Here is an 18,433-nt window from a genome sequence, read left to right on the forward strand (position 1 = left end):
GGATGTGGCTTTGTAACTTTGCTGACCCCTTCAAGGCATCCTTCACCAACTCCCCCTTTGATGGTTCAGTGTTGTTTGGACCTCAGGTGAAGGATACTTTGACCAGATGCGAACAGGATGGCAAGACTCTCTCTGCCGTGGGAGTCCATTTTTCCACCCTGTCTAGACCATACCCTAAGGGTCAGAAGGGTGGAAAAATGTGGTTTCACAAACCACAGGGAGTCGCGCCTGACGCACGAGGTGAGTTCCCCTCTAGAGGCAGGGGGGGGACAATAACAGACACCGTCCTAGGGGCAGAGGGGGTCCGCAGAATCAGGGTAGCAGAGAAGCTGTCTCTGGCCATCCCTTCCAGCATCCCTGAGAAGCTGCCCGACTGTCCGCCTTTGGAGGCAGTCGGGGAAGATTATCACTGTACCCAGAAGCCTGGCTTTCCTTCACCCAAGACAGATGGGTACGGTTGATCATATCCGAGGGTTATGAAATTCCCTTTGCCCACACCCCAATACAGCCAAAAAGGCCCCTTCCAGATGTTCCACCCAGTCTAAGGGAACAAGCAGTATTAGAAATCTCAAAACTGCTAAGACAAAGAGTCATCCAATCAGTCCCAGCAGACCAGCAAGGATCCGGAATCTACTCCAAGTTCTTTTTGGTACCAAAAAAGACAGGGGACTGGAGACCAATTTTGGATCTCAGCAGGCTGAACAGGTCTGTCCAAAGAATGAAGTTCCAGATGGTCACGCTACAGTCCATTCTACCCTTTTTGGGCCAGGACAATTGGATGTGCTCTATAGACTTTCAGGATGCGTACTACCACATCAAGATGCACAGGTGCTCCAGGAGGTTTCTCCACTTCTGGCTGGGGGACAGTCACTACCAGTTCAGGGCCCTGTCCTTTGGTCTCACTACAGCCCCCCTGAGTGTTCACCAAATGCATGGCAGTGGTTACGGCTCATCTGAGACGTCAAGGATTCCAGGTGTTTCCATATCTGGACGACTGGCTCCTTACCACCACCACCAGGCGTCAACTTCTTCAGTCCACAGATTACGCCATTCAAATTTTCAAAGAGCTAGTTATCTCCATAAATTTTGAAAAGTCTGCCTTGTCGCCTTGTCAGTCTATTACTTTCTTAGGTGCCATATTAGACACAGTCGAACTGTCCGCAAAATTAACCGCACAAAGAATTTCAGATATTCGCGGACACGTTCACATCCTTCTTCAGAGCAACAGAATCCAGGCCAGGTTTGTACTGAAAACTTTAGGTCTCATGGCAACAGCCATTACTTTACTTCCCCTAGCTCGCTTTCACATGCGGATCCTTCAGTGGATGCTCTTTTCCCAGTGGTCCTTTCAACAGCTTCCAATGTCACACATTTTAATCACCCAATCATGCAACAAACACCTTTCTTGGTGGATGGTCTCCCTTCAAGTCATTCAGGGCAGACCCTTTGTCCCCCCCCCCCGGTTGCTACGGTGACAACGGATGCCTCCCTGATCAGGTGGGGGGGGGGAATTTTCAGGGCAGGACAGTCCAGGGCACATGGCAACCTTTCAAGTGCCACCTGCACATAAATGTCCTGGAGATGATAGCAGTACTTTTAGCGTTGCAAGCCCTTCAGGACTCTCTTCCCATTGGGACTATTGCAGTTCAGACGGACAATATGTCCGTAGTGTGGTACATCAACAAGCAGGGCGGAACCAAGTCTTATCCCTTATGTCGAGAAGCACTCAGACTTTGGCAGTGGGCGATCTCTTCTCAGCGGTTTCTGATAGCAATGCATATCCCCAGGAAGTCCAACGTCATAGCGGACAGGCTGAGCAGAGCCATTCTCATGCCGCACGAGTGGTCTCTCAAGCAGTCAGTAGTGGAAAAAATTTTCCGAAGATGGGGTCAGCCTTGCTGCGATCTTTTCGCAGCACCTCAAAACAGCAAGTGCCACGACTTCTTCACTCTCTTCCCTCTTCCCGGCCACCCCCCCAGAGATGCTATAGTCCACAATTGGCCCTGGAGTCTTCTGTACGCTCCCCCCCTTTCCATTAATCACACAGTTGATTCAGAAAGCTACCGCATTGAGATCCACAATGATCCTCATTGCCCCTTACTGACCTCAACAAATCTGGTTTCCGTTCCTGCATCGTTACCTCTTGGAGCAGCCCTGGCATCTGGACCCAGTGCCAGATCTCTTGACCCATCAGTCGGGCGAGCTGCACCAGTCCCTCCCCTCTCTCAACCTCACAGCTTGGTTGCTCCACTTCCAAACTTAGCCAGGCTTACCTTTATTTCCCATTCGGTGCGTGACATCATTCTAGCTTCCCACAAATCTTCTACCAGGAGGATTTATGCTAGCAAATGGAAACGTTTTTCCTTCTGGGCAGAGTCTAGAAACATGGACCCTTTTACGGCACCTATACAATCAGTCCTAGATTTCTTGGCCGAACTTTTTCAATCAGGTTCTTCTTCGTCCACTATCAGAGTTCAGTTAGCGGCCAATTCAAATTTTCATGCTGGCTTGTCGGACTCCACTGTTATGTCCCATAAACTTTGTAAAGCCTTCCTTAAAGGTATCTTTTTACTTAAGCCCCCGATCAGAGATCCCCCACCACAGTGGATTTGAATCTGGTTTTAACCACTTTGATTCTCCCTCCCTTTGAACCTGCAGCTTCCTGTTCCTTGAAGTTACTCTCATGGAAAACTCTATTTCTAGTGGCCATAACTTCCGCGAGGAGAGTCTCAGAACCTCACGCCCTTTGCGTTCCTCCCCCTTATCTGGTTTTCTATAAAGATAGAATGTCTCTCAGAACTAACCCGTCTTTTTACCTAAGATATCTTCTGAGGTAAATATAAACCAGACTATCGATCTCCCAGTTTTCTTCCCTAATTACTCCAACAGAGTGGAACAAAAGTTGCATTTTTTGTATGTTCACTGTCAACTCCGTTACTACCTGGATAGAACCAAGCAAGTTAGGAAATCTGAGCAGCTCTTCCTGTCTTATGCGGAAGGGAAGAAAGGCCTTCCAGTTTCCAAAGTAACCTTTTATAGATGGTTTGCTTCTGTGATTACTTTCATCTATGAACTGAGGCATCAAGAACTTCCTTCAAGGCCTAGAGCCCACTCAACTAGAGCCTTAGCTACGACAATAGCCTTTCAGGCTAGGTTGCCTATAGACTCCATTTGTGCAGCAGCCACATGGGCCTCTCCTCATACCTTTATTTCTCATTACAAACTAGACATGGCCTCCAGAAGCCAAGCTAACTTTGGTTCCACCGTCCTCAAGAGTCTGTTCTAATGAGCCACCCAGGGTTGAGGTGCTAGGGATGCAGTCCCATCCAGCAAGAATGAAGGCGAGATTGACAACTTAACATTGAGAAGTTATGTACCTACCATAACGTTCCATGTTAGTTGTCTTCTTCACGCCTTCTTTCTTGCGTCCCACCCTCCAACCCCCTAGCCTGGACAGACTGAGAGGATCCTTCTGGGCCTTCTTTTCATCCCAGTATGGACTCCCATGGTTGCTTTTTCTTGGTATGTTCTATATATAGGTATTCCTCTTTCTCCTTTGTTCTGAGAACAGAACTGCTATGGTGTTGGCTATCAAACGAGATCTGGGTAGTTAGTGCCTAGCATTGTGGGATACAGGGTAGCCTCGAGCCGGTAAAAATAGCTCTCAAGCTTTAGTATAGGCCGAGTCAGAGCCGAGGATCGGCTCCGGACCTATCCAGCAAGAAAGAAGGCGAGAAGAAGACAACTAACATGGAACGTTATGGTAGGTATATAACTTCTCATTTATAAAAACTGATTTTTTAATTAAAAAAATAGCAGTTGAAAATGTTCTCTGAAGTGCAGAGGTGCTGTTTGGCAGTTTAGGCACCACATGCTGTGGTGTGGATGTAAGGTTAAGAAATAATGGAAAATCACTTTATTTATTTATTTGTCTTTGCTGAACAGCAAAAGTCTGACTAGGTAAAATCCATTTTCAATGGAGGCTTAGAAAAAAAAGCTCATTTAAATTACACACGATGCACATTTATAAGTGCCGAGTAAAAATATCCATACATGAGCTTATTTACATGATTTTTAATTTTTCTTACATGAACATCGTATTTTAACATAAAACAACAAGAGAGAAATTAACATAAATTGGCTAATGATTACAGTGTCTTACAGAGAGAGACTAAAATAAACTGCGGTGGTGGTGCTGCGGTAGCATTGTCACCTCACAGTAAGACATTGTCCTGTTCGATTCTCAGCTAGAGCACCTTCTGTGTGGAGACATGAGTGAATGGGTGTAATGTTGAAGGTTGTGCATCAGGGCCGCCAACTCAGCACGTAAAAATCTACTGCCAATCATTAGCGGACCGGAGTTCCGCTGTGGCGACCCCTAATCGGGAAAAGCCGAAAGACCCAACAACAGAGAGAGACTAAAATTCCTAAAATATCGTGATCTGCAAGCAGAAATGAGTGAAGTGTGGAATAAAGATAGCCAGACAGCTCCAATAGTAGTATGAGCAAAAGGTATAAAAATGACAATTGTACTTAAATATGTTACCAATACATGTATCCCTGTATAACCTACAGAAGGAGGGAATTCTGGGCACATTGTGGGTGCTGAGAAAAGTATTCTTAGTTCATATTGAAACAATATAAATTCAAAAAATGTGGCCTTATTTATAAGTTGTGATCCCTCCATGCATGAGATGACATCAGGAAGATTAGCCTTGCCCTTCCCAGCAATGAAAATGTTATGGTTTTGAATTCTTTTCCACAAATTACTTCTCCATGCAGAACTTCACCACCGAGTCATTTACACAGCATACAGTAAATCCTGAAGAGGCATGATTTAAAAATAGGATGTGATAAGGGCCATTCTGCAGAGAGAGGTGTCACAGGATGTAGCAGCTAATCTACTGTCATCATATTATGCACCAGCAATGATTTTCCATTTCTGATGATTCTTAAACTGAATGGAGTCTCCATTCTGCAATAATGAAGCACCAACTTTTCGAGACAGTCAACTTCCCCTTTGCAGAAACAGCATGCAACATTTTATCATGCTCATTTCCCATTGAAAATTACACCAACAGTGTTTTAATATTTTTTTTTTCTTTTTTTTTTTGCTCCTCAAGTTGAGCAGTGCAAGATAAGCCAGCTGCAGCGTTGCCTGTTCTTACCAATACCACAGCACTTTAAAGAATATATGTTTACATAAACACAATTTTTAATACTCTCTTTAGTTCTACTTACCACACAAAATATACAATACTGCAATAGACAATTATCCATAAATAAATGTGCCACAACATTCTGATGATACTCATCTTTAGATGTGGAGGAGGGCCTGTTTGGACAAAATGGCTTTTACAGAAATGATTCTGACCATCTAAATTACATGCATTTTTCTTTCTAGTGACAGAAAAATATCAGGGACTTTAAGTTTAACATTATCAGGTTTCCATTAACTCACTGTCTTTTGCCTGCGAAGTTGAGTATTTTATATGGTAAGCACTAGGTAGCCTATCTACCACAAGAGTAGTTTCTCTTCCAGAAATTGTAGTTTATTTGCTGTTTGGGCAGCATTTCCATCTCTTTCAACCTTCTGGTTTAAAAGCCCCTGTTTGCTCTTGTTTCCCACCTTTCCTGTAACTACTCTAGTCCAGATACAGTTTTGCTGTATCCAGGATTGTTTGTAAGCTTCTGAGCCCCCCAAGCCTTTCTGTGTTGGAGGGAAGCATTCTATCTTATCAGTGGGAGTGGTAAGCACTAGGTAGCCTATATACCACAAGATCCAGGTACAGATTCTTAGTTTTAGCACATGAATTTGCTTATTCGTGCTCAGCACTTGTTCAGAACTAGTTGTTAGCACTAAATAAGCTACAAATTACTACAGCACTCAGCCTTCCTCTTTACCTAGAGGAAAACAGTTTCTGTACTTGCTTTACTCACTTTAGAGAAAAACTGCTCTTATACTCACTTTCCTCAGTTGTCTAGAGGAAAGTAGTTTTTATTGAGGCATGTCCAAGGGTCAGCTCCCAGTGTTCTCTCCTGTCTATCTGATCTTGGGGCAATGTAGCAATTCACTCATGTACACAGACAACCATCTCCTCCTTCCACCCAACACCACAACCTGTGAGAGGTGCACTTATCTAGGCAAACTGGAGGTAAAGCTCTCTCCAACCAAGACTAAACTTGACAGTCAAGAGGAGAAGGTAAACGCTTGCACCACACCACAGTCATCACATTGTCCCACTAAACCTATACCACCAAAATCCACACATAGAAACACAAAAACATTCACAGAGGCTCTCAGTAATAATCTGCTCAAGCAACAGAGACCTCCAAAGCAGAAACAGAAGAAACCTCCAGCCCCCAACCCAATCCAAATGACACATAGCCCACAGACTCAGTGTGCCAATAAACCACAGCCCATAAGGCAAAACAACGTACCCAACACACTAGTCATAGGGGACTTTATAGTCAGGCATATTGATGTCTCACTCACCAGGCTAAACAAGGAGAAGGTTACTGTCGGCTGCCTGTTGGGTGCCACATAACCAACACACTCAGGTCACTCCACAATAAGTACAAATATGACTCTGTCATTGTCCATGTTGGTGTAAATGACCTGAGATGTACCTCCCTGGACTACATGAAAAGAGACACGGAAAAGCTCTCTGATTTTGTAGCCCAGTCAAGTATGACCCTAACCCTGAGTAGCATGCTGCCATCGCCCAGAATGATACCGCAGTACAAGGACAAAAATGATTGCTGTCAACAATTGGCTAAGCTTCTGGTGTCATTCTAAGGGGATCCAGTATCTGTCTGCTTGGGATGACACGGTCGACAGACCACGATGCTTTGCCAGAGATGGCCTGCACCTGTTGCCCCTGGGATTCCGGATACTGGCTAAGGGTCTTGCCGCCCCTATAGTGCCTGTATTAGGTAAGGTTCAAATGACAAATTCACCACCGCAACAGGAACAGGCAAGCAAAAACTGAGGGTAATGCTACTCAATGCTAGAAGTCTAAATCTCAAAATGCACTCACTCAAGGCACTCCTTAAAATGGAGAACATCAATATCTGCACAGTGACTGAGACCTGGTTCAAGGCTCTAGAGAGCACCAAAGCATTACCAGGCTATAACTCATACCACACTTTTTGGCCATCTAACCTGGATCAGAACACCAAAGGTGGAGGTGTGTCCATATTTATTAAGGATATCCACACCTCCAGGCTAGTTGCGCAGCATAATGCATCCGAGGTTATCCAAGTGCAACTAACTCTGGGCAAAAATGCAATCCAAATTGTAGCTTGCTACAGATCCCCCACAATGCACCAGGATTCCCACTCCTCCTTTCTTGATATAATGGAAAATATTAGGGTTCAATCAAACACCCTTTGCTCAACATTTTCTGGAATTCATAAATTCCAATGCCCTGGATCAACTTGTCCACACCCCCACAAGGGGCAACAATATCCTAGACCTAGTCATTACCAACATGAGTGACCAGTGTGCCACACCTGAAGTCAACTCCTCGTTGGTCAGATCTGACCATAAGATAATCACCCTATATATCTGCATCCCGCCCCCAACCACCATTAAGGAAACCGTGGTAAACAATTTCTCCAAAGCCAACTTCATGGTCCTTAAGACAGAAGTGGCGAATTTCATGACACCCATGCAGATGGACAATACAGTTACGACTGCTGAATGCTACACAAATGCACTCTATAAGCACTTACATGAGTGCATGGATCGTGCTATCTCAAACAGAACCAAGACTCTATCCTCCAAAAAAAGGAAGCCAATCTGGTGGTCCCCTGCCATAAACAAACTACAACAGAAGGAAGAAACTGTTGCAAAAGAGAGTAAAATCCCATAAGTGGAGGAGCTTCCTGGTAAGCCTTAGTAAGAAGCTGAGATCCCTTATAAGATCCTTCAAAGCTGAAGTCAACTCCTCGTTGGTCAGATCCAACCATAAGCTAATTTTATTTTATTTTTATTTTTTATTTTATTTTATTTTAAATTTGTTGACCGGGAGTGTCCGACTGGACGTAGGTCCATTTTCAGCGGAGGCCAGGGAAGAAAAGCTCCACAGTAAAATAGACAGTAGTTACATTGGATTATATAGCGATTAACAATTTAACATAGCAATTACTTACAACATATTTACAGATGAAGAACATAGTACATCAGTAGACAACTAGAATCTTTATCTGTGAAGTACATAACAGACATTAACAAATGTTACAATGAGAAGTTCATGCTGTATAATAAGTACTAGGCTTATGACCATCTGAGTTTGCTATAATCAAGGTAGTTAGTGGAGTGGAGAGAAAGGTAGTGGTTGGATGGGGTGGATGATATTAGAGTGGGAGTTGCAAGGGCATAGCCAGCATGTTTTTAGGTGCGCTTTTAGTAAAGTTTTGAAGCGGGTGCATGATGGTATGGAGGTAATTGTGGGTGGGAGTGAGTTCCATAATTTGGCTATGGCGCAAGAGAATAGTGCTTCACCAGCAGAGTTATTGGCTTTAGTGATCTGCAAGTGATTTTTGTTGCTGGATCTTAGTGGTCTGGTGGTGCGATAGGGTTGGAGTAGATTCTGGAGGGATTGGACATTTAGTGGATGGTTTGCTAGTTTGTGGGCGAGTGAGAGTTGATACCACTGAAGGAGGTGAGGGAGTTCAAGCCAGCCCAGTTCAGCAAGTGAGAGACAGTGGTGACTACGGTAGGATGCCCCTGTGGCGAATTTTGCGATTTTGTTGTAGCAGGTCTCTAGCTTGTTTAGATCACATTGCCTTAGGTTGGTATATATTGGAGAGGCATAAAGTAGGGTGGAGATAAGGTGGGAATTTGCTATTGAAATCTTTGCTGCTTTGGTGAGAAATTGCTTATTTCTGTATAATGCTCCTAGTTTTTTGTGGACTTTTTTTATGGTCATGGATATGTGAATGCCAAATTTTAGTTTATTGTCTATTTCCACTCCTAGCAATTTGGTGTGTTCAGTTGGGTATATAGTGGTGTTGTCTTTTGCTGTGATGTTAAAGTGAGAGTTGTTTTGAGTATGTTTGGTGGGTTGGAAGATGAGTAGTTTAGTTTTGTTTGGGTTGAGTATTAATTGGTCATCGGATAACCGTGTTTCAACAGAGGAAAAGGCTTCCTGTGTGACTTTTTGCAGTTTGGGTAGAGACTGGGCTGAGCAGATGATGGTCGAGTCACCTGCGTATTGTATGAGTGTGCCATGTTTGGTGGCAGAGGCTAGATTATTGGTGTAAACTGAGAAGAGTAGGGGTCCAAGGATGGATCCTTGGGGAACCCCTATGGAGACAGGTAGTTGGGGAGATATGTCATTCTGCCATACAACGGATTGTTGGCAGTCAGACAGGTAACTCTGAAACCAATTGGTGACTGATTGTGAGAAGGATAGGTTATTGAGGACAGAGATAAGTTGTTTGTGTGGGACCATGTCAAATGCTTTAGATAGGTCTAGGAATGTAGCAGAGGAGAAATAGCCATTGTTTTTATGCTGAAGGATAGTGTTAGTAAAGGAGAGTAAGGCAGTGGTGGTGCTATGGTTTGGTCAGAAACCATGCTGAGTACTGGAAAGGAGGTTGTTAGTAAGTAGGTAGTCTGAGACCTGAGAGTGTATGCATCTCTCTAGTATTTAGGAGAGTGGAGAGAGAATAGCTATGGGGCAGTAATTGGTTAGTTCTGCGAAGGGTCCACCTTTGTGGAGGGGAATTATATGTGATACTTTCCATAGTGTGGGAACGTAACTTTCTAATTAATCGGTTAATCAAGATGGATACTGGGTAGGCCAGAGCATCAGCTGCGATTTGTAGGTATTCACTTGGGAGGTTGTCTGCTGCTAATTTGGTGGGTTTAAGTTTAGTTAAGAGTTTTTTTTTTTATGTTGGAGGTAGGTACAGGAGAAAAAGAGAAGGCAGTGGGGAGATTACTAGTTTAAGGTGTGGGTTGGAGGGGGGGGGGTTGTGTTGTTTAGCTAGTGATAGTATGGTTTGGGTGAAGTGTGTGTTGAATGAGGTAGCAATATTTTCTGAGGAGTGAGGGATGTTAGGAAGAGGGGTACTGACTTTACCTGGGCGGAGGATGGAGTTTATGGAAGACCAGAATTGTTTGGGGCTGTGTTGTGAGGAGTCTAGGGCAGACTGGTAGTATTGGAATTTGTCCTGTTTTATTAGCTTTTTGACTCTTTTGCGTAGTTCTAGGAATTTCTGTCTAGCTGAGGGGGTTTTGGTTTTGTGCCAGTGCTCCCAGGCTTTATCCCTGTTTTTCATTTCTGACTTAGTGGTTTTCTGTAGCCATGGGGAGGGTTGTGCTTTGGTTCTGAAAAATCATATGGGGGCATGGTAATTAAGGATGTTCAGGAAGGTAGTATTAAAAAATTCAACTGCATCATCTAGACTGAGGTACTTTAGAGGATGCCAGTTACATTCTTTGAGGGATGAGATGAATGTGAGTGGGTTAAAGTTTAGTTTTTTGCGTATTTGACGGTAGATGACAGGTTTAGCTTGGTATAGGTATTTTTTGAGTAGGAATGTTGGGGAGTGATCACTGAGGCTATCTGATAAGCAGCCTGTTATATATGACTGGGGGCTCTTACTGACTAGTATCCAGTCCAGGGTAGTGTGCTTGCTGGAGTTTTTATTTATCCTGGTTGGTGACTGGACTAGTTGGGTGAAGCCATGAAGGTGTACACGATGGGTTGGATTGTTGCCAGAACAGGATTGCCAGTCAATATTGAAATCACCTAAGATGATAGTTTCTTGGGGGAGATGGTGGGTAGACCAGCTGAGGAGGTTTTCTAGTGGAGGGATGTTTTGGCCAGGTAGGAAGTAGCATCCAATTATGTTGATGGTTTTGTTTTGGTTAATTTTGAGTTTGGTATATATTATTTCTTCATTGCCTATTTGTGGAGCTGATGATTTTAAGATCTGGATGTTTAGATGCTGTTTAAATATTATAGCTACACCATCTCCTTTTTTGTTTAGCCGGTCTACTCTTAGTATGCCGTAACCTGTAGGGAGTATTTGCTCACTGGTAATGTGAGGTTTTAGCCAGGTTTCTGTCAGGATGACTATATCTGGGTAGTACAAGTCTATGGTGGCATGGAGTTCATGGACTTTGTTGGATATATTTCTAATATTTAGGCTTAGTAGAAGGAAGTCACTTGGCTTTCTATTGGCTGTAATATGGGAGAAGTTGTGGTTTCTAGTCTGATTATGAGGACTGGGGTTGGAGATGGTAGGGTAATCAACCTAGTAATCAACCTAGATATCCGCATCCCACTCCATGAGTGTAGAAGCTCCCTGGTCAGCCTCAGTAAGAAGCTGAGATCCCTTATAAGATCCTCCAAAGCTAGCTATGAAAACAAAATCACCACTGATTCTAAGGGCAACCACAAAGCATTCTAAAGCTATGGCAAGAATCTCAGTGGCAACACCCAGATCTGCTCTGAGTTACAGCACAGCGGCATGAAAATTACATGACCAGCTGATATTGCCAACATCCTGGCAGATAGATTCAGTGCTAACGTTACCCCCCCTTCACCCCCTAAAGGGCACATATCTATACAGGAAGAATGCAGAGTCCCTGTAATCACATCTATGCAGGTAAAAGCTGCACTCTCTACAACCAAAAACACAGCATCCATGGGACCAGACAACATCCAAGGCTGCATTTTACACAAACTTCTGAATGAACTGGCTCCACACCTAATTACCATGTTCAATCATAGTCTCACATCAGGCTTTGTGCCCACTGAATGGTGCACAGCAACAGTTATCCCACTCCATAAAGGGGGAGCCACCACCGATCCTGGGTACTATCACCCTGTTAGCCTAACAAGCCTGGTCTGCAAGGCCATGGAACGTATCATCATGGAACTCATAAACAAAGACATTGGTAACCTCCAAACTCTGGACCCCACCCAGTTTGGGTTTGTGAAAGGCAGATCATGCCTTCTGAACCTGATCAACTTCTTTGAGGCAGTGACCAAAGCCGTAGACGAGGGTAAGGTGGTTCACACAGCCTATCTTGACATCACCAAAGCTTTCGACACCATCCCCCATTCTGGAATTATAGCTAAAGTCACTAAACTAGGTATAAATCCCTACATTACAAGATGGGTTGCCAACTGGCTCACTGACAGAACTAAAAGTTACAGACTCCAAATCTGACTTCAAACCAGTGACAAGTGGAGTACCACAGGGTTCAATCTTGGGACCTCTCCTGTTTTGTATCTACTTCTCTGATGTACAGGCTAACACAGAAGGCTTCTGGATAACAAAGTTCAGAGATGATTGTAAACTAGGAGCCATAGTCGAGTCCCCAAATGATGTGGACATCCTACAGAAGGGCCTCACTGAGACAGATGCCTGGTGTCAGAGGCATGGCCTCAAGCTCAATGCCAAAATGTGCATTGTCATCCCCTTTGGTAAAAACTCTGTACCTATGAACTACCACATAAATGGCAGTCTACTTAAAAGAGACCTTGGGACCCAGGTGGACAGTAGTCTCTGCTTTGATAGTCACATTGCCACAGTAGTCAGGACATCCTTCTATGTGGCCCACCTCATCACAAAAGGGTTCTCATAGGAAAAAAAAAGGTCATTGTTCCCCTCTACTAGGCACTCATTAGACCCATTATAGAGTACAACGCCACTTTTGGAAATCTACCTCACAAGACATCTGCAGCAGCTGGAAAGGCCACAGAAGTACCTCATAAAGAGGATTACTGGCCTCAAACAGATGCCCTACACTGACCGTCTCAAAAAATTCCAGCGTTACTCTGTAGCATATCGCCTACTCTGAGGAGATCTCTGCCTACCATATAAAGCTAGGTTAAACCCAGAGCTGTTGGACATGCTACACCTAAAAAAATCCCAATCCCTCTGAGCTACATGCTCTAGGGACCTAAACCTTGTCACCACACAATAAACAGGACATGTTGGAAGGATAGATTCCTGTCCCAGAGACTTCCTATATTCTGAAACAAGCTACCCATCTATGTTAAGCAAATTTCCTCATTAACATTCTTCAAGAAAAATCTTGATGACTGGATGGGAAATAGGAAATATACAACGGGGATCACTTCTGTGGCTCTGCTCGACAGGGGCACAGGAAATTAACTTTCTTGGGTGGCATAAGCCAGGGAACCTTGTTGGTTAGGCTTACTTAGGCCCTTGGGCCGATAGCCTAGTACCTACCTATGAACCTATATATATATATATATATATATATATATATATATATATATATATATATATATATATAGGTCACCTTTAAAATCTCGAACTCGCGTTTGCCCGAAACGGAATCCGACGGGACGAGAATACCGAAAACGCAGATGACCGAAAAGGTGAGAACCCGACGGACTCGGTAAGTGTGCGATCGAGTGAGGGATTTAGTGTTAGGGAGCGGACAGGTAAGTGTGCGATAGTGAGGGACTGTGGGTTAGGGGTGGGTTAAGTGAGTTAGGGTTAGGGTGCAGGTAGGGTGTGTGCGATGGTGAGGGACTGTGGGTTAGGTGGGTTAAGTGAGTTAGGGTTAGGGTGCAGGTAGGTGTGTGTGCGATAGCGAGGACTGTGGGTTTAGGGGTGGGTAAGTGAGTTAGGGTTAGGGTGCAGGTAGGGTAAGTGTCTTGAGTGTCGGACCTTAGGTTAGGGTTTGGGTTAGGGATAGTGCATATGTTATGTAGTGTACTGTGTTGTTTACGTGTAGTGTGTTGGTGTAATGGTTTTCGTGTTTTGCGTTGTCGGCGTTTTATGTTTTCCGACTTTTCGTTTCAGTCATTAGTGTGTCGGGCAAACGCGGTTTCGAGGTTTTAAAGGTGATCCATATATATATATATATATATATATATATATATATATATATATATATATATATAGATACATATAAATATATATATATATATATATATATATATATATATATATATATATATATATATATATAGGTTGATAGGTTCATAGGTTTATACTAGGCTATCTGCCCTAAGGCATTTATAAGCCTAGCCCAAATTTTTGTGGCTTACGCCACCCCTTATATGAAAAATACTGTGCCCATTAGTTTGTTGTGCGTCTGTCCAGCAGTGACACAGAGATGATTCCCGGGGTAAACCTACGATCTCCCATCCACAGGTCTAGATTTCTCTTGAACAGAGTCAGCGAGGTGCTCTGCCTCACATGGACCGGGATTTTATTCCACAGCATAGGGAGTCTCTGAGTGATAAATCTATCCCTCCAGCATGTCCTATTTATATCCGTGCTAAGGTTTAAGTCACTTGCTCTAGTGGTTCTGGTGGATTTGGATTTTTGAGGTGGAGCATGTCCATTAATTCCGGGTTGGACATGGCCTTGTATGTCAGGCACATGTCACCTCTGAGCAGACGGTATGCGACTGAATAGAGCTGGAGTTTCTTCAATCTGGCAGCATATGACAGATTTTGGAGTCCCTTTATCCTTTTGGTGAGGAACTTTTGGGGTCTCTCCAATTGCTGCAGATGTCGGGTGAGATACATCCCGAATGGGGCATTGTACTCGATCATTGGTCTGATAAGTGAAGAGTACAGGGGAACAATGACCTCACTAGATCTGGATGTGAATCCCTTCATGATCAGGTGGGCAATGTAGAAGGTCTTTCTAACCACTTTAGCAATGTGAGTGTCAAAAGAAAGGCCACTGTCAACCTGGGTCCCCAGGTCCCTGATAACCTCTTCTGTGCTTAGTGGATTGCCACCTATATGGTAGCTTGGGGTTACCTTGTTTTTCCCGAAGGGTATGACTATACATTTTTTGGCGTTTAACTTCAAGCCATGGCTCTGGCACCAGCTATCTGTTTCCGTGAGTCCCTTCTGAAGGATATCCATGTCCGATGCACTTTCCACTATGGCGCCCAGTTTGCAGTCGTCTGCAAACTTTGTCAGCCAAAGTCCTCCCATGTTGGCCTGTACTTCTGAGAAGTAGATGCCAAACAATAGGGGGCCAAGGACCGAGCCCTGTGGGATACCACTTGTGACCGGCTTGGAGTCTGACACAGCGCCAGCAACTCTAACCCTGTGGGTTCTGTCCTTAAGCCAGTTTGTAACCCATCTTGTGACATATGGGTTTACATTTAAGCTGGTAAGTTTTCTACAATACCCGAGTGGGGTATTGTGTCAAAGCCTTTGCAAGGTCAAGGTAGGCTGTATGGACTGCCTTTCCTCATCAATGGCCTTGGTGACTGTTTCAAGAAGTCGACCAAGTTCAAAAGGCATGATCTTCCCTTGACAAAGCCAAACTGGGTCGGGTCCAATGTCTGCAAGTCCCCTATATCTTTGTTTATGAGCTCCATTATGATCCTCTCCATAGCTTTGCAGACTAGACTTGTTAAGCTTATGGGGCGGTAATTACCAGGGTCCGTAGAGGCGCCGCCTTTGTGGAGTGGGACCACAGTTGCCGTCGCCACTCCTTGGGCACGTATCCTGTGGTAAGGCTGAGATTAAACATCTGCCTTATGTGCGGGTTTAATTCCACATTTAGCTCGTGTAGCACACAGCCGGGGACAACATCTGGTCCCATTGATGCTGTGTTTTTAGCTTTAGAGAGAGCAGCTTTCACCTGCGCATTTGAGATGTCCGGGAGGCTACACTCAGCTGGGATAGTTATCTCTCCTTTAGGGGAGAGGGGTGAAGTTTGCACTGAACCTGTCTGCCAGTATGTTGGCAATGTCTGTGGGTTCAGTGATTTTTGTATCATTTTGGACTAATTCTGAGCATATCTGGGAGTTTCCACCCAGGTTCCTAACATAGCTGAAAAAGGCCTTATGATTGTCCTTTGAATCCATGGTAATTTTTCTCTCAAAATTGGCCTTAGTTGATTTTATGAGTGCTCGTATTTTTTTACTAATAATGATCAGGGGTGACTTCCTTTTATGGATTTTGTTCTATCATGTAATAGCTTTCTCCTCTTATTGTAAAGTTTGTTAATGGCTGGGGTCCACCAGACTGGACGTTTGCCCTTTGTGGATAGAGTCTTGGTTTTATTTGGGATTGCCTGATCCATGCAGTCCTGGAGGTGTTCATAGAAGGCATTTGTAAGGGCTTCCGCAGCTTGGGTTGTGGTTTCCTCTGGCTCAGGGGCCTTGAAGGATACCACACCAGTCTTGAGTAGTGTGAAGTTTGCTTTAGAGAAGTTCTTCACTATGGTCTTTTTGTTTGGAGTGGGGCGGGATGTGGATTTCCAGTGAGATTAGTTTATGATCAGATCTCACCAATGAGGGATATACTTCCGGTGTGGAGCATTTTGTCCCCATGTTTGTGACAATGAGATCTAGTATATTTTCTCCTCTCGTGGGAACAGTGACTAGCTGTTCCATGGCATTTCAATTTATGAACTCCAGGAACCGTTGGGCTAGAAAGTTAGGGCTTGAGTAATTTTCCCAGTCTATATTCGGGTAGTTGAAGTCACCCAATATGATGGTGTTTGGAGATACATTTATACCCTCCAGTGTCTTCAGGAAGGCTGTGTGAGGTTCCTGAGTTTGAGAGGGTGGCCTGTAGCATGCTACAATTTGTAGAGCAGTTTTGCCTATGGTTAGTTGCACCTGGATGGTTTCCGAAGCATCGTGCGTTGCCACCAACCTGGAGGTGTGGGTATCCTTTATGAATATGGATACACCCCCTCCTTTTGTGGTGTGGTCTGGGTTTTGGGGCCGGAACGCATGATATGAGGAAAAACCTAATAGTGCCGGGGTGCTCTCAGGAGCCTTGAACCAGGTTTCAGTTACAGCACAGACATCGATGTTCTCCATACTGAGAAGGGCCTCGAGTGCGTGCATTTTGAGATTTAGACTTCTGGCATTGAGCAGCATTACCCTCAGTTTCTTCCCATTTTTGTTTTCTAGGGTGGTAGGTTTAGAATTTGAGCCTTGCCTAAAAAGGCACTATGGGGTGGCAAGAGCCTTAGCCAATATCTGGAATCCCAGGGTGACAGGTGCAAGCTGTCCCTTGCGAAGCAGCGTGGCTTGTCAAGCATGTCATCCCAGGCAGACAGACACTGGATCCCCTTTGAATGACACCAGACATTAAGCCAATTGTTAAAGCTGATCATCTTGTCTCTATATTGTGGCATCATTCTTGGTGAAGGAAGGATACTGCTCAGGGTTAGGGTCATACCTGCCTGGGCTACATAATCAGAGAGCTCCTCTATGTCTCTTTTCATGTAGTCCAGGGAGGTACGTCTCAGGTCGTTCACACCAGCATGGACAATGACTGTGTCATATTTGTACTTGCCATGGAGTGACCCGAGTGCTTGTGTTATGTGGCGGATTCTAGCGCCCGATAGGCAGCTTACTGTGACCCTCTCCTTGTTCAGCCTGGTGAGTGGGTCGTCAGTGTGTCTGACTATGGAGTCACCTATGACAAGTATGTTTGGTGTTGTATTTGGCCTTAAGGGCTGTGACTGCTTTGCACACTGCTTTTGTGGTTTATGTGTTGCTTGTGGGGTGTCTTGAGGTAGCAGTTGTTTGGGTGTCTGCTTTGGAGGCCTCTGCTGTTTAGGTAAATTTTTACTCAGAGCCTCCGAGTATGTCTTTGTGTGTTTATGTGTTTGATTCAGTGGAGTGGTAGCATTATGTGAGGCTGGTTTTGTGGTGTGTGTAGTTGCCTTCTCCTCCTGTCTGGTCTTGCCAGTCCTGAGTTGAGACAGCTCAGCCTCCAGTTTGGCTAAATAGCTGTATATAAGTATTTGTGTTATGTGGGAGGAGGAGAGGGTTGTCTGTGTACATGAGGCAGTTATAACATTGCCTCAAGATTCCCAGATTCACCAGCTGGACCGGAGAGGAGATTGACAACTGACCTTTGGACATGCTAGAATAATATTGGGAATTCCTTAATTGAAAACAAGGGCCAGTGGGGAGTGAGGGTGTAGTGCTTTTAATATTTAGTGCTGACTTATATAATTGCTTTAGTGAGCAAGTGCCAGGTAACTTGAGTGCAATGTGTTACAAGTAACTAAATGCAAAAACGACAAACAGTAACTTTCTTTCAAGTGAAACAAGGAAATAAGTACAGTAAGCAATGCAGATATCACTAGTGATCCACAGAAGCGCTGAGAAGTTGCGTATTAGGTGGAATTAGCTTCCAAGGAAATAACAAGCAAACAAACATATATATATATATATATATATATATATATATATATATATATATATATATATACATATATATGGGTCTATATCACAATGCTGAACTAACATAAGTTTGAACGTTGTAATATTGAATCCAAAAGTCTGAAATCCAGTAATAACGAAAACACAGAGCAGCAATTTTTTTTCCCAGGGAAAAAAAATCATTGTTCTGTGACAAAAAGAAAAAATTTAAACCTTAAACTTAAACTAAAGTTGGGGGGGGGTTCATCCCCCAGATCTCCCAAC

Source organism: Protopterus annectens, chromosome 5.part0 (genome assembly GCF_019279795.1).
Source record: "Protopterus annectens isolate FY-2018-M chromosome 5.part0, PAN1.0, whole genome shotgun sequence".
Classification (NCBI taxonomy): Eukaryota; Metazoa; Chordata; order Ceratodontiformes; family Protopteridae; genus Protopterus; species Protopterus annectens.